The sequence below is a fragment of the Lepidochelys kempii genome, chromosome 6, assembly GCF_965140285.1.
Source record: "Lepidochelys kempii isolate rLepKem1 chromosome 6, rLepKem1.hap1, whole genome shotgun sequence".
Lineage (NCBI taxonomy): Eukaryota > Metazoa > Chordata > Testudines > Cheloniidae > Lepidochelys > Lepidochelys kempii.
The window spans coordinates 101,657,614-101,677,349 of NC_136385.1; the positions used below are offsets into that span (position 1 = coordinate 101,657,614).

Sequence of the window (19,736 nt, forward strand, 5' to 3'; positions counted from 1 at the left end):
TATCCTGAAAAATGATCCCTCACTCTCACAGATCTTGGGAGACAGACCAGACCTCACTTACAGACAACCCCCCAACCTGAGGCAAATACTCTCCAGCAACCACACACCACACAACAAAAGCACTAACCCAGGAAGCTATCCTTGCAACAAAGCCCGATGCCAACTCTGTCCACATATTTATTCAAGTGACACCATCATAGAACCTAATCACATTAGCCACGCCATCAGGGGCTCGTTCACCTGCACATCTACCAATGAGATAGATGCCATCATGTGCCAGCAATGCCCCTCTGCCATGTACATTGGCCAAACTGGACAGTCTCTACGCAAAAGAATAAATGGACACAAATCTGACATCAGGAATCGTAACATTCAAAAACCGATAGGAGAACATTTCAACCTCTCTGGCCACTCAGGAAAAGATTTAAGGGTGGCAATTTTGCAACAGAAAAGCTTCAAAATGAGAAAGACTCCAATGAGAAACTGCTGAGCTTGAATTAATATGCAAACTAGATACCATTAACTTGGGTTTGAATAGAGACTGGGAGTGGCTGGGTCATTACACGTACTGAATCTATTTCCTTAAGTTAAGTATCCTCACACCTTCTTGTCAACTGTCTAAATGGGCTATCTTGATTATCACTACAAAAGTTTTTTTTCTCCTGCTGATAATAGCTCATCTTAACTAATTAGCCTCTCACAGTTTGTATGGTAACTTCCGACTTATCTGTATATATATATATGTTCCATTCTATGTGTAACCCTTCTGCACGTCAGAGTTGGCAGCAATAAGGGCCGGGTTCAGTATCTAGGGGTTCCATTCCAATAACACAATGCAAAACTGGCTCGAGCCCACACTCAGTGACCTGGGACAAATATATACCACCCCCACTGGGCGCCTCCAAGAGGCAATACTTCCCCTCTCGCAAACACAGAGTCTGAATGTAGCAAAACGCCCTTTAATAACAGAGAGAAACAATGTGGCATTATGTTGGGGAAACACCACCAACACAACCCATGAGCAAAAAACCCATCCCAAGCAAAATTGGGGCATGTCCTTTCCCTTTGGTTCTTGAGTCCAGCAACCCAAAATCACCCAAAGTCCCAAAAGTTCAACAACCCAAAAGTCTCTGTCCCTGGGCAGCCCCAGAATTTGAAAGTTTATCCGCAGAGCTTTACGTCCCAACCTGGGTGGAGATGGGGAGGGTTAAGGGGCACCTTATGTGGTCCAAAGCTGATTGCCCCACCTCTCCTTGGGGCTCCGCTCTGCCAGCCGCCCCCATGAACTGCTCCAGGCATTGGACAAACTGCTCCACCATATATCTTCAGGCTCCCCCACTACTTAACACAACACTCAGTAATTTCAGCTCTTAGTAAGTTTAGCTCTTTTGTGATTTCAGCTTGTAATAGGGGAGCCTCAGTGCTCGTGCACCATTAGCCCAAAGTGAATTCAGCTCAACAGCCTGTAAGTAGACTCCTAATGGAATCAAAATTAGCTCTGATATTCCACAGTGGAGAGAGGAGGAAGTGCAATTAGCATGTAAGGCCCTCACCAGGGGGTCCATGCCACCAAGTATTAATACCTGTCCCCAACCTCTCTCCATTCACTGGGTTTTGGAACCCATGACCCTTGCCTAGAGAGTGCTGCTTAGTTGATGGTGAGTCCCTCCATCATAACAAAAGGCCAGGTACAGTTCCACTGTCCTTGAGTCACATAATCAGGATAATAACAGTTTATTCCTGCCCCAATAACAGGGAAACTGGGGCTCCTACAGCAGCCAAAGTGACCATCTAGGCGGGATGGGTGTGCCTATGCAAATGAGATCAGCCTCTGAAGTTCTTTTCCACTACCCACCATGACTCGCTACCAGATGTCAGGGTAGAGCTCATCCTGACTCTGCTTTCATCTGCATCCAATGAAGTGGGCTGTAGCCCACAAAAGCTTATGCTCTAATAAACTTGTTCGTCTCTAAGGTGCCACAAGTACTCCTGTTCTTTTTGCGGAAACAGACTAATATGGCTGCTACTCTGAAACCTATTCAGGATTTAGACTACTAGTATTAAAAAAAAAAAATGGAAGAGAGAAATTATATTACACCCAACCTTAAAAACTCCAAACTTACATAACTTTTCAGTACAGAGACTCATTTGATAGACTAGTACAATTTTTTTCATGACAAGTAAACTTTTTTAAGTCTGGTGCTGAATCAATGATCAGAAAGACTAATTTCTGATCTTTGAGTCTCAGAAGCACTACCTACCTGCACTTAATAGTTACAATCCCCAGCACTCCTTAGCAGGTCTTAAAATGGCTTTTATGTTTGCACATAAGTAAGATGGTTGTTGTCTTCTTGCACTACAGAAGGATGTGTGTCTGTCAGCACTTGCACAAGAAAAATTCACCACAAGAAGAGAAAACTGGAAAATTTCCAGCCACACAGGCTAATGTTTTAGAAAGTTATGAGAATAAGAAATGAAGGGAACAGGCTGCAAAACAGAATTGTTGTGCTATACATTCACATACAAGCAATAAATCTAATGCACATTCACTGAAATCAACTTGGAAACAACAACAGAAAATAGGTGAGAGCTGGAGAACAAATTAGCTAATTTATATGCTTGTTAATTAAATGCGTCAGTGACCCTTCATTGACCTTCTTCACTAGACTGACTTCAGATAGAGTCCATTTTAAGTGTTTATTATGAGGTTCAGTTTGTCAGTATTAAAAAGGTAGTTTGAAGGATTTATTAACCTTCCAACATTTAGAATCTAGCAATAAAAAGTGCAGACAGCTGATATTCTTTAACACATGACATCAAAACCAATTTAGATTACATTTAAATTGTTAAAAATTACAAAGTTATGACTTTTCAGCATGAATTCGTTAGCTGCTTTTATTAAATAACATTCATGGTGAAAAATGCCAGTCACAGCCTAATATGTATTTACATATAAGCAGAATGAATGCTGCATATATATTTGTATTTGCTCATTTATGTAGAGAAATAACATTGCACTTTGGTATAACATACAGTATATTCACCTTGTAAGTGAGTATATTCTCCTTGTAAGAATAGCTGGCATGTAAATACCATGACAAGGAAGGAAAGAATTTGCTGCGAGTTTGCAATTTAGAAGTGTAAGAAAAACAGCTCAATATTTATTAGCTGAATCAACAGATAATGTTGATTATAAAAAGCAGGAGGAACCAAAAGCCATCAGTCATGACAACAAGAGTTGTTGAGTCATATTCCATTTTCTAGAGAAAGTGAGTCTGAAATTCCATGATTCCAAAAATTGGTTACAAATACCAGAAGTTCATAATGAAGGAACAAACACAAAATGGGAACATAGTATGACAGGAGGTTTACTGCATACGTACTAGGAATACACCACATTAAAAACTGAAAATGAGTCTATAATACAAGACTTTAATAAAGGGATTAATATATTTGCCTTTGTAAACAGTAAATTTAGGAGAGTTAGTTATTTCCCACAATTTAGCATTGGTGAGACTGCAACTGGAGTATGGCATTCAGTTTGGTCACACATCTACAGCAAAGTGACTGAAAGGAGATTGTACATCTTGGAAAATAAGACTTCTAAGAAAGCCAAGCAAGGACTTGACAGATTTTTCCCCTACTTGTAAATAAAGTTCCTACAAGTTATCTATTCAACAATGTGGACCAGTGAAATTCCCTGAAGGAGCTGGTGACCTCCAGGGTCGGCTTTGCCTATTCCAATTTAGGTGAGATGAAATGCAATCTTTATCTGCATCTGTATGGACCCCAAATATGCACCTTCACCTTTTAGTTGGGCCAATGCACTTTGAGATGCCACCCATCTCCAGAGTCCTGACAACATCCTTTCAACAGGCAGACACATAAGACACTGATTTTGACATCTGCCAACCCATCAGGGCTCCCCGTTTTGCTGGTTTAGGAAGCAGTTTCCAGATTAATTCTTCCCTAGCTCTTAAAAGACTCAAAATAGCTTAACTAAAATTTGTGAACATTTGACTTTGATAACACAGACATCATTTTTTTTGGGGGGGGGGGGGGGGTGGGAACCTACACAATACTACATCACTAACAGGTCTTTGTGGATTCCAGAATGTTTGTTCACAGAAATGTACAGATAGGCTTCTGAGCCATTCAGCAACCTGGACATCTGGAGAAATGTGCTCTAAGCACCAGTGCCCACTGGCCCTTAATATTAACAGACAAGCAAAAAACTCCACAGTGAAACAACAGCCATCACCCCTTTGTCAAAGGAAGCATATGTTGACAGTGACATCATCTCTATAGAACCTTGCAAATGCACATAAAGAACAAATGGAGAGGACTTACAGAATTTCAAGCAGAAGCTCCACCCCTCCTAATTCTGCCTAATAAGCAGCCAGAGAGCTGGCAGAATGGACTTTCAAAGTAAAACAAGCTGGATGTCCATCTGCCTAAGTCAGTTTGATACACAAAGTGTCAGGCAATGACAAACCTATACATCTACATCTTTTGGGGATCCTGTCAGACTGATAAATAAAAGAAGAGGAAAAAAACTGAATTTATCTAAAAGAGTCTCCGTTTGATGCACAGAGAAGGTAAAGATTGGACTGAAGCGAGATTATACAATTCTTAGGTTCAGAACAGAAACTGGACTGGGACATTTCCTATTTAAGAAGGAATGATAAACCACATTTGAGAATAAATCCAGGAACTGTAATAAGGAATTTTTCAAAAATATAAAGCCCTAACAGAGAACTAAGTAAACTAGACAGGCTGTTACTGTTAAGGAATATGGGCTGCGCCACACCAGATCACACCAATAATCCATGTTGTCTGGTACCCTGTCTCTCACAGTGCCCTCTATCAGTAGGGTTACCAGGCATCAGGTTTTCGACCGGAACACCCAACTGAAAAGGGATCCTGGCAGTTCCGGTTGGCACTGCTGACCGGGCCGTTAAAAGTCTGGTCAGCGGCGCAGCGGGGGTCAGGGACTAAGGCAGGCTCCCTACCTACCCTGGCTCCACGTGGCTTCCGGAAGCGGCCGCCAGGTCCCTGCAGCTCCTAGACGATGGGCAACCACCAGGGAGGCTCCGCGCACTGCCCCTGCCCTGAGGGCTGGCTCCGCAGCTCCCATTGGCCAGGAACCACGACCAATGGGAGCTGCGGGGGTGGTGCCCGTGGGTGCGAGGGCAGTGCACGGAGAATCCTTGGCTACCCATGTGTTTAGGGGCTGCAAGGACCTGGCGGCCACTTCTTGGGAGCCATAGTAAGTACCGTCAGCACCCTGTACTCTGAACCCCCTCCCACACCCCAACCCCCTGCCCCAGCTCAGAGTCCCCCCCACCCAAACTCCCTCCTGAAGCCCGTACCCCCCTCAACACTCTAAACCCCTGTCTCAGCCCCCTCCTGCACCCCAAACCTCTCATCCCCGCTCTACCCCAGAGTCCACACCCCCAGCCAGAGCCTGCATCCTCTCCTGCACTCTGAACCCCTCAGCCCCTGCCCAGAGCCCCCTTGTGCATCCCAAACCTCTCATCCCCAGCCCCACCCCAGAGCCCGCACTTTCAGCCAGAGTCTTTTCCCCTATCCTGCACTCCAAACCCTTCCCTCAGCCCGGTGAAAGTGAGTGAAGGTTGGAGAGAGTGAGTGATGCAGAGAAGAGGAATGGAGCAAATGGGGGTGCGGCCTCAGAGAAGGGGTGGGGCAGGGTGTTCGGTTTTGTGCGATTAGAAAGTTGGCAACCCTAAGTATCAGATGCTTCAAAGAAAGGAGCAAGAAACCATATAAGAGACAAGCTACAGACAATTTATCCATTCAAGAAAGCTTCTTCCTTATCACAGACTGAGGAAGATAGAGGAGAAAGGAAAAAAATGACAGTCATAAATTCAAAGGATGGGATGAAGGAGGGTAAAACAGAAAATTTCAAGATTCCAAAAAGGAATCACTGGCTGGGTGACAGACTGCCTTGACAAATTTTTTTTACAACGTAAATAAGAACCCACTATGAATCAATTCACCTTCCACCTTACTGCCACTAGTACACAGATCTGGACTTGAAAGATAGGAGATGCTAGATCCTGATGTAGGCCTGACGGAAAGAAATCTAGAATGGAGACAATCAAGGCCTTCTTGTGGAGAGGTAGTTTTCGTAAGACACAAACTCAAAAAGGGAGCCCCCTCCAAAAATATGCTTTGGGAGGGGACTGTGTCTGCTCTCAAGGAAGGTGCTAATGAAAGACCCATGTCTCACATGGAGTGCCTGTAAATTGCCAGAAAAAAAGGTTTTTTAAATGACTGCAGTTTGCTGGGCCTTCGATCAAGAGAAAGTGGAATCCTCAGCTATAGGGTTAGCAGAAGGTCTTAGTAGCAAGTCCACTGAAGCCACATTGAAGTTATGCATGAGAACCATATATCTCCCACATTTTTAAATGCAGTGGGTTCAGAAAGAAATCTATAGCAAGAGACAGTTACCAGAAACCTGTGGACTTTTTAGTTGACTCAAATAAAAAATTCAAGGTTTACAGGTCTTCACTTGCAGCACATTAACTCATAGTTCTCACTCACTTGAGTGAATCCTGCCATATCCTTGTCAGCTAATCAACTTGATTTCTAAGGACCAACACCAGAAAAACTACTTATATGGGAGAGAAATATCTTAGACTGTAAATCTCCAGTGGGCAGAGACAACAGTAATTAAATTCTGGTCAATACACAAGAATCTTTGCTTTGGCACACAGACTTCTGCTCTTCCAGTTTGAGTATCCAAAGACCTGGGCATTGTCTGAATGAATCATGACTGTGAGTCCTGGTACCAGTTGCTAAAGAGATATAGATACAGAGCTCACATCCGATCCTTCCCCTCTAGTTGAAGGATGTGCCACATTCTCTCTTTCAACTAAGACCCTTTAGCTGGTCAGCTTCCCAAGCGCTTCTACCATCCAAGCAAGTCTGCTAGTCTCTCTCCTTTGTCAGAAGGAAGAGGGATTTTAGAATCTATCATATGCTTTATTATTTGGTCAAGTCTTAGATTTTAAACTTTTGGGATTAACAGAAAGAATTTTGGGCTGTACTGAAACCTCCCTAAGTCATCTCATGCTATTACTTCAGAATGGAATCCAGTTTTCTGTCTCCCAGATACGAAAAAAAATTTAAGGGTCTGAAGGTTTTTTGTTTGTTTATTTTAAATCAATCTGGTCATCTCAGGGCTGAATCAAGGGCAAAATCCTCCATTTATCAAACCTTTTGAAGGTAGTCAGTACAACTTATCAAAGGCTCTAGGAAGAACATTTTAATTGGCTTCCTCTGACGGCTTCAGAAGCCACATTTTCTAGATCTGGGGCTGAGAGATGGGTGGCGTTGCCTTTTTTTCTCTCCTGAGGGAAATATTCTGATTAAAACTCTGAAAAATGTTATAAAAACAAATCACAAAAATACCAGTAAGACAGCAACATGCATACTTTTAAAAACCTTGAAAATTTTCTGAATATAAAGATTACCAGAACACATGTACAGTTTATGTACTTTTACCAATATTTTACTCTTAATTAAAATAAAATACCTAGGACCAAATGAAGGCATGATTGTGTGAACTGTAATGATCTAGTATGTACTGTGCTCGTACATACTGACAATTAGTTTAAGCATGTTTATTACACCGTGTAATGACTTAATATGTCATGTCAAAAACAAAGTACAAGCCCTTTCACCAATTTTTTTAAACTAGGCATTAATTCAATTAAGTTTTGTTAGCATGAAGCATTATGGTAACCTCTTACCAATCATATTGTACTCTCTAAGACAGATATTAGCTTTCTCAATATAGATTCATAGATATTTAGGTCAGAAGGTACCATTATGATCATCTAGTCTGACCTCCTGCACAACGCAGGCCACAGAATTTCACCCACCACTCCTGCAAAAAAACCCTCACCTATGTCTGAGCTATTGAAGTCCTCAAATCGTGGTTTAAAGACTTCAAGGAGCAGAGAATCCTCCAGCAAATGACCCATGCCCCATGCTACAGAGGAAGGCGATATGCAACAGAGATTCACTTGTAAGAGACAGCAAGTGTCAGAACACAATGTAAACACATTAGAAAATAATACACTTGTAGAAAGTTGATTTCTAATTCCAAACAGAACAAGAAAGGTTGTTGTTTTGGGATTCAGGAGAGGTGGTTTAATTCTGGACTCTGCCACAGATTACTTTTGTGACAATCAGCAAGTAATTTAATTTCTCTGTGCCTCTGTCCCACACCTTTAAAAGTGGATTATAATGCTGTCTCTCCACCCTTTGCATGTCTTGTCTGCTTAGATCATAAACTCTCCAAGGCAAGGACTGTCTGTCTGTACAGTATCTAGCACAATGGGGGCCTGGATCTTGATTCAGGCTTCTAGGTGCTACTATAATATAAATAAACAGCAACTCTTTAGATTAATCATTAGGAGTAAGTGAAAAATTCCCTCCATATTTGCCTTTCTTAAGTCTATACTAGACTCTCCTGGGCTAGCAAAATATCTAGGACAGATTACACTTTCAATAAAAGGTACATTTTAGAGGATACTGGTGATCTTTTACCCTAAAACTGGAACTAACTCTAATTTAAATAAAAAGGGGAATATTCTGAGAGAGCTAATGGGGTATTTGAAGCTTTCCCCTCCAAGTCAGTGGTTCAACCTAGTACTGGATGACCGTGACCAACAGTTGTTGCTGTCCAATAACCATTTAGTAGTCTATGTAAGATGAGTTTGGTGGTCCGGAGTCTAATTCCCAGTAGACAGAAGCTGTACTATACCAACAGCTAATGCAACAGAAAATAATGAATATCCTCGTTGGTAGTCCCAGAAAAAGAGACCATGGACTGAATTGTCATAAGTCTCAAACAACCCTTTCACTCTTAGAGATGATCCCTTTTAGAATTGAGACACTGTCAGCGAAAACAGAAGAAACCCACACTAGTTGTTTATAAATAATAATTCAATCTCCAAAGCTGTCAATTTGGCATATTTTATGAATGCTATATTTATACATTGTAAAGGCTATTCTATAGGCTTACCCTATGTGAAGTAAACTGTCTTTAAAATAAGAGAAGGACACAGAAGTAGAAAATATCTAAGCATTTCATTTAAGTAATGTTTTTGGTGCAGGTGTGTAGTTTTCAAAAGTTTAAAGGTCCATTTTTTGTAATGGCCTATTCCTACATAGGAAGAAATATACCTAATTATTCAGATGCAGTTGATGCATATATGCAAGACTATATACACACATTTACACAAGAATTGCATTCCTGGATCCCAATCCTGCATATACTTAATTTTAAGCATGCAAGTACCCCTTCTCACTTCAATGGATCTAACCCACCCGCTTTAACTTAAGACTGTGAGTGAGTGTTTGCAGGACTGGAACACAGAAAGGGAAAAGATTTAGGTACTAGACAATATCTGTTTAAAACCTATATTTTCAAGACTGCATCTTAAATTGGAGTAGGTTTAATTATTTACTTATGACAGTTTTTCTGTCCACTGAAGTGCATTTTTAATTTTTCCAAAGAAATAACTGAGGAAAGTAGTTTCACTTGACTATCCATGACCTTCATCAAATGAAGCATCATCCTGCTCCTGCAAAGGCACTTTCAAAGCTTTGATTTGATTTTCAACACTAATTGCCACTCTGATGTTATCCATTCAAGCTCATGGCCCTGACCATAAAAAAATAACAAATACAGACCAAACAAAAAAACCCAAGAAAAATTCTTAACGAAAATCCATTAAGGGATCTATTCCTTATGAAATAACTCTCCCAAAAGGAGCATTCCCCTTCCCTTTATTATTATTTATGAACTGGCCTAGTTATGCATAACCATATGCCACTGTTATTATTAAAATTAATGATCCTTAGTTTGTATTCCTTACTCCTGTAAAGACTGCAGGATCAGGCCCACTGATTAATTTCAAGGGAATATATCAGAAGGAGCCTTTGGTTCCTAAACAAATATCATAATCTCTAGAGCTCTTTTACCTCAGGGCAATATTTTTGTTAATTTATCACCCTTGCACGTAGTTGGTATTTTTTGTATTAATGATGGGTTTTTTTCAATTTCCCTTACTTCTCACCAGATAAGGGCAGGGACAGACTGGGTGTTCTGACAGTCTCTGGATTCTTCCTCATCTAGCAAAAGCAGTCTGGGAGAAGGCAGGAGGAGCTATTGGGCTGTATTTAATTCCTGCCCTCCCAGAGCAGGAAATTTGTCTATGGAGAAGTAGCAGAGATGTGACTCCAGTCCCTGATAGGAAACTTCAAAGGAAGCTTGAGGGCCAGAGCAAGAAAATATTTTCTTGGATGAAAGTAGCTTTCTCTGGATCTCTGTATGTGAGCCAATGATATCCAACATGGTATATTGTACACATGTATCAGCTCATGAGCAATAATATGTTATTTTTGAGCATGTGACCAGCTTTTAACCAATTAATTGAACAAAAATATACATTCACAATGAATATATTCACATGTACACACAAAAATGTATTTTATCCATTAGAGATCATTTTGAAGAGAAAACAATACAAACTTGTGTATGTGACTAATTGTGATAATATGAAAGGCTGCAAGACAGTTGCTTAAGAAATGAGAACAACAAAGGAATAAACTACTGCAGGCATCACCAGAGCTGGAATGATATTGTACTGTGTACTACATTTCCATGGCAACTAGCCATAGGAAGATGAATGTTACATATTCACTCTGCTCTGCAGTACATGTCTATAAATCAAACTTGCATAAAGAGCGTAAGATTTCTGCTGTGGGGTGGTTCTCAAAACTGGGTTATTTTCTTGTTACTGGATAATTATAAGAAAGAAATATGAAACAATTAGGTCATTTTTAGCGCGGAAAGAACTAACACACAAAAATATTAATACACCTCTGGCATGTGACCCTATTAATTTAAGTGCAAAGCAGCATAAAATTCAGATCATGAATGGGATACAGTGCTTCTGATCTATGAGCTCTGATGTGTGCTTGCTAGCTTCAGAAACTGTATGTCCATTATTCTCTCTTTTTTTTTTTTAACAGACATATGTCATTTATTGGCTCTTTCACATTTTCATCTTCATAAGAATTACCATTTTTCAGCTTTGTTCTGCTATTACATTATTATTACAGTTTGAGGATTCAACAATAAAATATCTTCCTCTTATACACAAATGGTACAGCTAAGACAGATATTTTCTTGACAGCAGTAATTAATAATGCTGTATATTTCTAACTAGGTTAACCAAACATAAATCAAAGTTTCACAACAGAAAATGCAAACATTTCTTGCAGTGCTTTCCGGCAACAACTGGTATGCCACCATACAATGAGGAAACCATGTTCACTTTTCATTATAAGGTGTTCAGCTTAATAATTTCAAATTTTCCTATTTAAACTTTTCTGACAATTCATACATGTACTCTGAAAGAGAGAATGAATAACATCATTATGAAAAAAGTTTTAATTCATGAATCAACCGACTATCAAAATAAATAAGTGCCCTACCATTAAACCACTCACCACTAGGTATTACTACAACACTGACATTTCAATCAGATGTACCATGATTAAGCACCAGATGTGCATTTTGTCTAATACCACCTGGTAAGCTCACAGAAACAGTTGAACTCTACAGTTCATTTTTACCACAATATTTGTGTATGTACTATGGTGAATAAATGTGATCAAATATAAATTGAAGATTCACCTGAAGCTTCCATGAACCTTAGCAGCAAATTACACAGAATATTAACATTTTGGGAAAAAACCCACAATATATTTAGCAGACAATTTCTAAATGAAATTTTACATTAATCTGTATGACATGCAAATATTCTCGTATTGGTCTTATTTCCTTGAAATAAAATAAAAAAAACTGCACACTTACTATACCCAGGAATGCTTTTGAATCAACTGTATCTATTCTGTTCTTACCTTAAACAGAGCATTTAGCACCACCAAATGGTTGAGAAGATCTATTGCCAGTTTAAATTCATTCAGTATATCTTATCATGTTTATTTTATGTTTATAAATACACTTCATATCCAATATCAAAGTGAAGCACAGGTATTAACTGTTCATTTTTGGTGAGTTAGAGAAGTACACTATGCATTGTAATCCTTCTTATCTTGCTATATCATACTAAAAATGTAAATTGTATTTTAATAGTAATAAAAATGCATAAATGGAAAATCTAGGCAACTCATTTTAAAGCTCATTTTGCTGGGAAAGAGTAAAACAAAATGTATGTTCATCTTTATATTAGCATTTTTGCACACACAGAGTCAGGCAATTGCGTGTGTAAAACCTGTACTCTTCTGATCTCAGCATGCAAATGTTGAGTTTTACTAATATGCTTATTTGCACTTTTTAAGTAGCTCATATGTTGCACAAGGATTTGTACATTTGGCTCTGAATATTGAAATTATGGTAGTTTGTTTTAATGTAAATTACAATATAGTAATGACAGACAAATAATGCATGTGATCAGAGAGAAAAAGAACGTTTTGAAATGTGATTCATTCAAAACATTTTTGAGGTTAGCATGTAATTCACTATTTTAGGATCTCAAGTCACAAACGTCTGTGTGTGTGTGCATGAATGCATGTATACATTAAAAAGAAAAGGAGTACTTGTGGCACCGTAGAGACTAACAAATTTATTAGAGCATAAACTTTCGTGAGCTACAGCTCACTTCATCGGAGTATCTAGATGATATCCTACATCTATTGACGACAATGACAAAACTACCATGTATTTCAGGGGCCGGGATTTCTCCCCTGTTGTGTAACAACTGTCTTTGTACTTCTCTCCTTAAGATTTGCCTGGCCTTGGCTTCAGTGATTGATATGTTTCTTTTAAATTTTACTAAAAATAATACTTTGGAAGATTTGACCTTCGGCAGCAAAAGTATGCCCTATACCGCAGCAGCAGAAGCTAAACAGGCATTAAAAGCTATGACCTTGAATTTTCTTTCTTTAAAAAAATTATTTTCTTTTTTCTAGTCTCTTCTGGCACTCAGCTGCTTTCACATTTTTTTACTTCATTTTTATAAGAAAAATCTCAAACTTTCAATGCTTAGCTTCTTAAAATTAAAGTGATGTAGCAGTACATGAAATGCTATAGAGACAGAATCTTTACCAACCTGCAGGGCTTACAATATTAAGAAAGAAAGTTAATTTAAAATTATAAGTCATTTAGATGACAACTTTATATAGTTCCAAAATGTACTCAGTAAGCTCTTTTCTTTCTAGTCCCAACAAGCCTATCTTCAAGCTTGCTCCTGCTCTTGGTCATCAAAGGATGCATTGTCCTAAGTGATCACTATTATGTGAGAAATAATCTTTGAAACTGCAGTACAAGTAGCATAGTCTGTATCATATTCCTTTCCAGCTCTCATACCACATTTGTAAATATGGAATCACAAGGCACACAACTTGGCAATACTGCATTATGGTATCTACTGATCAATATGTTTTGCATGTATGAGAGGTATGACATATTTTTGTGATGTGAAAGATATATTACAAGCTGTTTTTTCAGCTGTTACCTGTTAAAACCTGGATGCTAGACCACAGCAGAAACACCAGTGCAGCATACTTTTTGCTTCACTAGAGAAATGTTATATCACAAAATTGTATTGTCCCCTTTTCCATTCTGTTATGTTCTGTCATACGAGATCAAATCCTGATTCCCAATAAATCAATGGCAAAATTGGGAGCAGGATTGGGCCCAACATTTTTAGAAATGATTTTAGAAAACAAAGCCATGTTTAAATATATTTCAAGTAGTAGAGAGTAAAACAATATGAATACCAATTATATGAATAAGTGTGCTTTATTTAATCGTGACTAACATTACTTTGCTTTGGTCAGCAGACCAGTACAGACCGTACCGTAAGTCACTATATTTGTTATATGACAAGAGAAGGATTTTAACCGATTACAGCACAGACAAATCAAACATTAGCTGCTTCTCATACAGCAAAATGACACATCCACGAGGGTCACTTTGTTCCCAAAGTGACTGCAATGGAGAAATATAAAGTAACAGCAGAACATTTTTCAAACCTTTACTACAGGGGTTCTCAACCTTTTTCTTTCTGAGGCCCCCCACAACATGCTATAAAAACTCCAGGGCCCAGTGTGGGAGGGGGTTTGGGCATAGGTGTAGTTTGACTTCTGTTTTGGGTGGTCAGAGTCTAGTGGGGCTCAAGCCAGCTCCACACGGTGGGGTCCAGGGAGGGAGTGCCAATCCATCTCCACCCCACATCTCACCTCAGCAGGCCACACGCCTATCTGGGTTGTATGTGGGGGGCAAAACCAAAAATTATAACTCAAAGGAGGGGGGGGCTCAGCTCAAAAAGTTTGAAAACAGCTCAGGGTGCAGGGAGAGGGGTAGCTAAGGGTGGTGTGCGGGCAGGGGTGTAGCTCAGGGTGCAGGCCAGAGCGTAGCTAGGGGCTGTGTGCAGACAGAGGGGTTGCTCAGGGTGCATGCAGAGGCGTAGCTAGGTGCTGTGTGCAGGCAGGGGTAGCTCAGGCTACAGGGAGGGAGTTGGATGGGGCTGTGTGTGGGGAGGGCTTCCCTGGGGTCCCTGTTCCCCAAGGGCTCTGTGAGCCTTGGACCAGGTCCCCCCACCCAGGCGGCGCTTACTAGCTGCATGAGCAAAGGAAGCTGGGAGCTGAGGAACAGATTCAACCCTCTGCATCAGTAGCAGCAGGAGACGAGGGAACGCTGTGGCTGCCTGCTCCATTGTACCAGCCAGAGAGCAGCAGCTGTCCCTCACTGCCTGGGTCTGGCTTTCCGCCTTCAACCTGGCCAACATGTGTGTGTGTGAAGCTGCCCTGGGACTGCCCTGTTCTTGCACTGTAGCTTTGGTGGGGGGGAAGAGAACACCCCTGTGCCCCCTCAACTCTTCCCATGGGCTTAGGGCTTCTGCCCCATGGGGGGTGCTGGGAATGGGGGCTTCAACCCCCCGGTTCTGACCCTGCAGCTCCCGGCTTCAGCTCCGCAGGAGATGGTGGGACTCGGGCTCTGGGTTTTAGAATCATGGAATATTAGGGTTGGAAGAGACCTCAGGAGGTCATCTAGTCCAATCCCCTGCTCAAAGCAGGACCAACACCAACTAAATAGTCCCAGCCAAGGCTTTGTCAAGCCAGGCCTTAAAAACCTCTAAGGATGGAGATTCCACCACCTCCCTAGGTAACCCATTCCAGTGCTTCACCACCCTCCTAGTGAAATAGTGTTTCCTAATATCCAACCTAGACGTCCCCCACTGCAACTTGAGACCATTGCTTCTTGTTCTGTCATCTGCCACCACTGAGAACAGCCTAGCTCCATCCTCTTTGGAACCCCCCTTCAGGTAGTTGAAGGCTGCTATCAAATCCCCCTTCACTCTTCTCTTCTGCAGACTAAATAACCCCAGTTCCCTCAGCCTCTCCTCGTAAGTCATGTGCTTCAGCCGCCTAATCATTTTTGTTGCCCTCAGCTGGACTCTCCAATTTGTCCTCATTCCTTCTGAAGTGGGGGGACCAAAACTGGGCGCAATACTCCAACTGTGGCCTCACCAGTGCCGAATAGAGGGGAATAATCACTTCCCTCAACCTGCTGGCAATGCTCCTACTAATACAGCCTAATATGCTGTTGGCCTTCTTGGCACTGAGGGGACACTACTGATTCATATCCAGCTTCTCGTCCACTCTAATCCCCAGGTCCTTTTCTGCAGAACTGCTGCTTAGACACTCTGTCTCCAGCCTGTAGCAGTGCATGGAATTCTTCCTTCCTAAGTGCAGGACTCTGCACTTGTCCTTGTTGAACCTCATCAGATTTCTTTTGGCCCAATCCTCCAATTTGTCTAGGTCACTCTGGACTCTATCCCTACCCTCGAGCATATCTTCCTCTCCCCCCAGCTTAGTGTCCATCTGCGAACTTGCTCAGGGTGTAATTAATCCCATCATCCAGATCATTGATAGAGATGTTGAACAAAACCGGCCCCAAGCCCAAGCCCTGGGGCACTCCACTTGATACCGGCTGCCAACTAGACATCGAGCCATTGATCACTACCCGTTGAACCACACAATCTAGCCAGCTTTCTATCCATCTTATAGTCCATTCATCCAATCCATACTTTAACGTGCTGGCAAGAATACTGTGGGAGACGGTATCAAAAGCTTTGCTAAAGTCAAGATATAGCTATAGCTATATCAGGTTTTAGCCACGGGGCCCTGCAGGCCCTCTGAAAGGGTTTGCTTACCCCCTGTTGATAACTGCTGCTTTAGTAGGCATGAAAAGCAATATTTTTATGTCCTCTTTTTACTAATGTGGGTTGTTGCATTTTCTTCTTCTTGTATAATACAAGACTTACTATAAATGGATGTTTCTTGGCCTACCTTCTATTTGATCAGCCACAAATATTATACACTCCCCTGCAATGCGCTATATCCTTAAAAATGTCCTGAAAAGAGCTTTTTTAAATGATTAGCCCTACAGTGATGTGTTAAATCTTTAATGCACAAAGGTAAGAAGGTCACTCAACATACAAATTATTCCACACTTAATGTCCTTCCTCCCCCTTTTTAGTGACCCTGAAGATGCTTTGACTGCTGCTCTGCTGGGTGGCTCACTATGCACCACACTGTTACTCCAGAAAAAAAAAACCCCAAACAACAAAATTCAAAAACTAACCTCACAACCATTACAAGATCACGTTTAAATAACTTTAAAACCAAAACTGTTAATTTGGACCAAATACCCACATGGAGTCTTTGGAACAAATACAGTACAATTTCATTTTAAGACTCAATACAATGAATATTGTGAGTATTATAAGAATCTATTACGAATTTCTATAGGAACAAAACATATATATGATGTCACATTAGTTCAGACAAAACTCATACTTCCTGCATACTGGAATGCAGCTTTGGGACTCTAATTATGCAACTGATAGCCAAAAATAAAAAAAAAGCCACCAGAACATTTTTATAAATCACTCGAACTTCATCCATCTGAAATGGATAGAGGGAGAAACATTCCTGTAATATAAGAATTCCCACAAAACTTTTGAACTGTGGATCAAATAACTTTCTCTTTGTGAGTGCTGTTGTGATAATAAAGCCTTCAAATCTACTCTAATTGTAAATTTAACTGTAAAAAGTGAGTGGGAGATCATAAAATGTCACAATAACCTGTAACAACAAGTGTTGATGGGAATAGGTGCCAGAAAACCAGACCGAGAAACTGGATTAGCCTAAAATAAAAAGGCCACATTGATATAATCAAAGGACTGTTGAAATTATGCTTGTTAAAAACAGATGATGGCCAGAAGTTCATGAACCAAAATTGGTGTGTTGTGTATTAGGCCTAATTAGTGCACAAAATAAATAAGGGGATGGGCTATTCCACACACCATTCCCTTTGGGGGTCTTTAAAGAAAGAGACTTTGGGAGGAAAAGACTGAATGAACAGATGGAGCTGAAAAACAGTCAGAGATTACTGAAGCAAGCTTCATCACCATGGTTCCCACCCGTCCTCCCCACATCTCCTGGGACTCCAGGCCTTCATCATCCTAATCCTGAGATATGTCTTTACCAGACCAGGCCAGAGAAAGGTACCCAGATGACATTAACAGATCTATCAGCTCCAGCCGAATCCCGAACACCGCTTCGGATAAAACGGTATCAGACTTTAACAGCAGCAGCTCCAATCCATTTCTACTAACTTCTCTTTTGCCCCAAAGGACAGTTATTACCACCTTTGACACCATCCAAAAGACTATCAAACAAGGGGAGGAGTGGAGGGGGTTCCTTCTAAGTCTCTCCACAGCTAAAGGGAAAAGGAGAAAAAAAGTTAATATAAAAGCCTTACTTAATAATTTATATTTCAAATGCTTTAACCATTTTTCCTTCTTTTGTGTATCTTTAATAAGAAGTTAAAAGAATTTTAAAATGGTGTGTTTGCCATGGTACTAAACAGGCTGAGGTCTCTGTATGCCAAACCCCAGACCTCGTTTTAACACTGTTTAATGTTGGACAGTGACTGGGTTATGTTAATACCTTTGGCTCATATAGTCCATCTAAATTAATACAACACTATAGATTAGGGGTTAAGTTTCCAAAGTGACTTAGTAGCCTGTGGGTAAAATGTTCAAAAGGCAATCAAAAGCCTGTTTCTAAGTTATTATAGCACTTTAGGAAATTTTACCTGTAGTCTCTTGTAGAATGTACTAGCATGTTAGTTCCACAGTCTTCAAGAGACAGCTCTCAAGTTCCAGTTTCTCAAACAAGTCATGAAATTGTGAAAATGAGTATTTTTAGACTTCTGAAGAGACATTGTAGGATTCAATGTATTAGTTTTTCATGTTTGGTAATATTTAATCAGTGCCTATAGTGTCCATTTAAAATACCAGACAAATCCCTTTTTCTTGAATGGTATGTTATATATATATATATATACACACACACACACATATATACACACACACACACGATTCCTGGGGGAATTCTGCATCAAAAATTTCAAAATTCTGTGCCAAAAATTTCAACATTCTGCATATTTTGTCAAAATAATGCAATATAATTACACCAGTTTCAATTGTTTTGGTAATTTATTTAAATTACAATACAGAAAAAAGTCACAATAACTATTCAGCATTCCCTAAACACGTGAAAGTTAAGTTACAAACATTTGGTAACCAATAGCCTGCATTTCAGTTATAATTCTGGATTTTCATTTAAATTACATTACAGAACACCAAACAGTAACAACAACAAAAAGCAGGATGTCATTTTAAATTGCTCAGATTTTCACATATGAAAGTCCTATAGTTTTGCTAATCATTGTCCTGCATTTCAGTGCAATCCAGTATTTTCATTTAAATTATAGTACAGAGAACAAAGAGCCTTCAAGTTTTTCCTCACTTAGTGATTTCCTTCTGCTAGAAAAGATCAAATTGTACAGTGAAAAACTTCTCTCTGCAACTGCAGAATTTGAAACAGTATTTATGCAATTCAAGGCCAGCTTGGCAATATTTGGAATTCTCTCAGTCATTGAAAGCCAAAACACTTGGAGGTCTACAAAAATAGGTTGACTGAATAGCTTCAGGCACTATCTTTTCCCTGTACAATTTTAGCTCCTGTTCAGGTACCTCAGAAAAACTAGGTATTGCTTGAAAGCATTCACAGTGTTCTGGCAGGATATAAACACGATGAGGATTGAATAACCCACAAGCTTTGAGAAAATTTAGACCTGGTTGTCCAAATAACAAATATTTGTCAAGCTTTTTAGATGCTTCATGGAATGCCTCTTTAAAAAGATTTAGACAGGCAAATCTTTTAACAGGAGATAAGTTTTCTGCCTTCCTAAATTTGAAGAACTCTAAGGTGTTTTCTGAGGGGAGCTCTAGATGTGAACTGAAATATATCTGCAGTTCTTCCAGAAGGTCAGATGCTTTAATTGTGCAAGGCTTCCTGCTCTCAAATGTCAGATTTAAACTGAAAATTTGTTCACATTTCTGTGCTAGAAAAGTGATCTGTATGTTCAACAATGCATAATTAGTTGGGTCATTCTTCATTTTCTGAACAGTTTGCACAGAAACTGGGGAGCTGCTGTTGCAATTCATTAAAGAATTCTTTGTAGAACTGAAAGTTCTTAGAGTGATACTGGACGGCAGGGAACCAGCTGTTCCAGTGTATTCCACCTGGGC

General features: G+C 40.1%; 1 protein-coding gene across 2 annotated transcripts in view; it reads right to left on the bottom strand.

Moving 5' to 3' along the window:
* EFCAB11 (EF-hand calcium binding domain 11) overlaps positions 1-19,736 on the bottom strand; it is a 125,723-nt gene that overhangs the window by 73,959 nt on the left and 32,028 nt on the right. The gene's annotated exons all lie outside the window — the stretch shown is intronic.